Source organism: Panulirus ornatus, chromosome 43, assembly GCF_036320965.1.
Source record: "Panulirus ornatus isolate Po-2019 chromosome 43, ASM3632096v1, whole genome shotgun sequence".
NCBI classification, from domain to species: Eukaryota; Metazoa; Arthropoda; class Malacostraca; order Decapoda; family Palinuridae; genus Panulirus; species Panulirus ornatus.
The window spans coordinates 11,510,757-11,515,756 of record NC_092266.1 but is presented as its reverse complement, the minus strand read 5'-3'; the positions used below and the strand labels follow the sequence as shown (position 1 = coordinate 11,515,756).

At 45.6% G+C, this 5,000-nt stretch overlaps 1 protein-coding gene and 1 long non-coding RNA gene across 7 annotated transcripts in view; one reads left to right on the top strand and one right to left on the bottom strand.

Moving 5' to 3' along the window:
- The window catches only part of LOC139762316 (organic cation transporter protein-like), a 346,799-nt gene that overhangs the window by 203,111 nt on the left and 138,688 nt on the right, over positions 1-5,000 (bottom strand). The window lies entirely within an intron of this gene.
- LOC139762317 (uncharacterized) overlaps positions 1,509-5,000 on the top strand; it is a 28,597-nt gene continuing 25,105 nt past the window's right edge. For 2 of the 3 annotated variants that reach the window (XR_011715690.1, XR_011715689.1), the window contains exon 1: positions 1,509-3,478. This is a non-coding gene — a long non-coding RNA (uncharacterized lncRNA). The remainder of the gene's footprint in view (positions 3,479-5,000) is intronic. The other variant, XR_011715691.1, reaches the window with a different exon arrangement.

Genomic DNA, 5,000 nt, shown 5'->3' with positions numbered 1-5,000 from the left:
TTAGTAAACGAAAGTGCACTTGGGAACTTATCGTGTTTCATTTTCCCAGAGAACTCATAGGAATATATATATATATATATATATATATATATATATATATATATATATATATATATATATATATATATATTCTTTCATACTATTCGCCATTTCCCGCGTTAGCGAGGTAGCGTTAAGAACAGAGGATATATATATATATATATATTTGACCCCAAACGAAATAAAAGTCTGTTCCAAAAAGATGGTACGTTTAAGAGTAATTATAAAATTAAGGTCATCCATGTGATCCTACCATTATACATTATCAACATTCAGAGACGTATCCAATTACCTTCCTTATCTCTGAATACACAATGACCTACACCATCGTGTGATGAGATGGGCGAGAGACACGCGAGGTTGTGAACGGCCCGTCGACCATCCGTCCTGCCTAATTTTAAGTAAGGCGACCCGGACGGTTTACATGTTTAACGGGGACGCTTTGTACCCACGTATTCTTGTATGTATTCTTTGTATACAGGTATTCTTGTATGTATGTTTTCTTTGTATACATGTATTCTTGTATACATACAATGTATCTATGGATATACTACATGTACATTAAAAAAAAAATCGACGTTCTTAATACGATCTATCGTTTGGCAGGGCCAGCGCGTATCGCTCATCGCAGGGAACATTTTTCTGAAGAACAAAGTTCAGCGTTAAGATGGACAGAACGTGCGTCTGAGGACTGACTCCCCAAACCCACCCTACACGTGAAGAGAGCAGACACAACACGCAGCAACCTGGGCCATGGAGTGGTACTGCCTGTGCGCCGGCGCGACGTCACTGATCCACTCGAAGACCATGGCGATAGTGTAGCCGCTCTGGCGAGTGCTTACGTGTGATCACTGCTGGTGTGTTACAGCCAAGCCCGATGTGGGGTGATGAACACCCGGGTTGAGCGTAGGCCGACTACCGCGCACGGAATTCGAACCCGCACGGGTCCGACCCCTGGCTGGTTCAGACTGACTGACTCTCTCTCTCTCTCTCTCTCTCTCTCTCTCTCTCTCTCTCTCTCTCTCTCTCTCTCTCTCTCTCTCTCTCTCCCTGTGGCCTTCCAGTGACTTGAGGCGAGACGTCGCCCAGTACACGTCTCGTGTACTATGACCGGAGCTGCTGCCTGGCAAAACTGAGGACCGGTTAGTCCCTAAATATGAAGTCCACTTAGAGGTTTATAATGTCTGGCTCCCTGATGCAGGGGGTATATAGGAAAGGGCTGGGAGGGTGACGGTGGAGGTGTGGGGTCGTCCTCACTTGAGTTATACAATGTGTAGAGCCGCCTCCACTCCCAACTGGGACAAGTCAGCGTTGTCGATCGTCTCCTTCCGTGAGGTGTGAACTCACCAAGTATCGATTCGCTACTTCCAGGCTTTCGTCACTGGCCTGGGAGGAGAGAGAGAGAGAGAGAGAGAGAGAGAGAGAGAGAGAGAGAGAGAGAGAGAGAGAGAGAGAGAGAGAGAGAGAGAGAGAGAGGGGGGGGGGGGGGACTGGGGCCGGCTCGTGAGAGTGTGCGATGATAAGGTAACAGAGCCATGAGGGAAGGGGTGGTGAGAGGCCGCAGAGGACTACGGTGATGTAGTCGCCTCCCACACACAAGGCAATATCTAGGTAAGTAGGACGAAGCAAAAACACGTGAGTGATGTTCATCGCAAGTTAGGATTTTAGTCGCAACTTGTGCTAGAGGTCTGAATTATTCCATGATAATGCAAACATCTCTCCACCCTCACTTTAATTAGCACACACACACACACACACACACACACACACACACATACACACACACACACACACACACACACACACACACACACACACAGGTCATGTCCTTCCCTCCATCCACAGAGGCAAGCTTCACCAGCTCGAGGCCGATCTTCACACCTGCTGGGTTCGTCTTCCAGGGGACAGCTCTTACGTCCTTACATGGTACGTAACGATGGACGCAGCACGGGAATAGTGACTTAACCATGGAACCACCCAGGAAGCTAGTAAATACTTCTAAGTGTAATGACTATGAAAGGGGAATATTTCGCAGCACGTCACATTTAACAAACAGCCTATATGTACAGCATGGCGTTTAGCTCAAGAGTGTGCAGAGACGCTGCTGTGTTAGCACAGCCACACAGGTGAACAGGTATGTTGTGGCAAGTTACTCTCACAATGGGGAATGTAGGCACTGTGGTGGTGGTGGTGGTGGTGATTTGGTTTAGATAAAGTAATACCAAGTCATTGCCTCCCGTGCGCCGCTGTGTCATGTAGGTACATAACCTGCGGTCCATGTCAGCTGTCGGCAATACCTACGTAAGAGCAGGAAAACATCTGCCGCTGCTGGTTAATGAACGTGATGATTTCTGTGAACGTGGGATTATTTCGTAAGAGATTACAGGTTACCATCGCTGAAGGCAGAGTCAGTACACTGATAATGTGGGTTTGACTAACATAATGTCGGCTGGGAAAATAATGGCCATTGTCTCATTGATTACATTTATAATCATCTACAAGGTAAATAGGTTGAATATGATGGCATTGGGGTATATTCGGTCTGTGATTTCATATCTCATCTTCAAGGCAAGGTAACGTAAAGAGTTCCTCATAATCTTATCGATCAATGCCAAAGTCGACAACTGTATGAATCACACTCGGCGACTTCGAGCTAATCAATATGTGTGACCGGTCCTGTAGTGACCACCACCGCCACACTCCCACCTCACGCACGCCTCCCACCTCACGCACGCCTCCCACCTCACGCATGCCTCCCACCTCACGCACGCCTCCCACCTCACGCACGACTCCCACCTCACGCACGCCTCCCACCTCACGCACGACTCCCACCTCACGCACGCCTCCCACCTCACGCACGACTCCCACCTCACGCACGCCTCCCACCTCACGCACGACTCCCAACTCACGCACGCCACACTCAATTGAAAAGGGCATCAAATGACCTCATCTTTTCCCCTGACGGACGTCTTATATCGTCTGCCACGCCTCTTAATTACTGTATCCACATCACTTCTTCCACATTACAGGAAACCAATAAGGTTTGCTTGATGTATAACCGTGAATGAACCGTGAAATGTACAACCACGTATGAAAACTCCTTCACACGGGAAGGAGTTATACATACTGGAGGATATTTAACATAGAAATTCAGGAAATCATTAGTCAGTCACGTTATATGGATTGTAAAATAAGCATCCTTCTTGTATATACAGGACTAGCCAGCGGGAAGAAAGGAGGCGGGAGCGAGTGACGCAAAGTGAAGGAAGTGATAGCTGACGAGATCCAAAACGACAAGAGGAAAAATAATACATACGGAGAAGAAAGCAGAAAGAACACTAGAACTGGGATCCGAACGCAGCATGAGGCTGGACGAATGAATCCTGGTGACAGAACCAATGAGGCGAGGGGCAACTCGGGGTGGAGGAAAACAGCTCAGGTAAGAGCCACGAGGTTGAACTTTCCAAGTGACTTACGTATGACATTCTATGAGCGGATGCTGTGGGCTGCTGCGCTGGGAAGGCAGCATAAAAAAGTTTGAACCTCTGCTTAAAGAAGGTCGTAATAATTACTATCTGAGTGTGGCTGGGGATGACGACGGCAGGGTTTGAGGAGGAGGTGATATCACAGAACAACTCGCCAGTGTGATTGTAGTCGTGTATCCGGTTATACTGGAGCCTGATTTCCTTCTGGCTTGATACACGATTCGTGTGGGCAAAACGACTTGAAATTCGGGGTGAAAAGAAGAACCAAGTGGTAGCCTTGGTGAAGGGAGACGTTCCAGAGAAGATATTCGTCTCTGGAATAGGGTACAGGAGAAGTGAACAGCGTTTGTGTTACCAGTGCAGCAGGTGGGGCCATATGGCCTGGAAATGTTTCGCAGATGAAACAATTAGTAAACGGATGAGCGATAACACCTCATCCACTCTGGCTGAGTTACATGCAGTCTGTGAGGGTCTTCAGATTGCTACAGAGAAACGTCAAGATTGTGGACAGTCGAAGTGCACTGAAGGGCTTGCAGAGTAAGCAGCCATGCGTAACTACCATGTTGTTAACATGTGTAAACGTCTGGTTATGGTACTGCAAGAGATGAAGTGTGATGTACACTTTATATGGATTCCATCACATGTAAAGATTCATTTTGGTGAAGTGGCTGATGGGTTGGGAAGCAAAGCCACAGAAAAGATGTGACATAGATATTTTGTTAGTTATAATAGGAATGATAAAGAAAGAATTGAAAAGAAAAAGAGAAGAATAGGGAAAACGTAAGTATAGGTGTAATTGCTGAACACAGTGAGACTTTATATTATTTACGTGTTAGATAACATCAATGTAACTTCTGGGGAAGACCTTACATCTGTGGATAATGTGTTAATGAAACTAAGACTATGAGACTAAGACTCGGGGTATCAATATTACTGGCAGTTGAGTGGAAAGGCTGGTCGACCCTGTCAACCTCGCCAAATGAGGGATGGACATACATCACAACATTATGTATTAAGTTGTGGAAAAAAAAAAAATCAGCCGTACAGAGACAATGATATTAGTAATTTGACAAAGCAAGTTTCTTTGAGGATTGATAATGGTGTGGTTCATAAAATTCTTGGCACAGTACAAAAACTTTGCACCACGGTTTGTAACACCCTTGTAACGAGTTCAGGGGTTATAAGATTGTTTGTCTGTTTTCTTTGCACTGTACATATCTTCACAAAAGCTACGATGTTTGTAGATATTCATCTTGTAAATCCCACTAGAAGATGATGATGAGGGGGAGGGGAGTAGTATACTACCCCGTCCTTTTGATATATATATATATATATATATATATATATATATATATATATATATATATATATATATATATATATATATATACCTCGCACACATGAGGGGGAAGGGGGATGGTTTTCCATGTGTGGCGAGGTGGCGATGGGAATGAATAAAGGCTGTCTCCCGCGTCT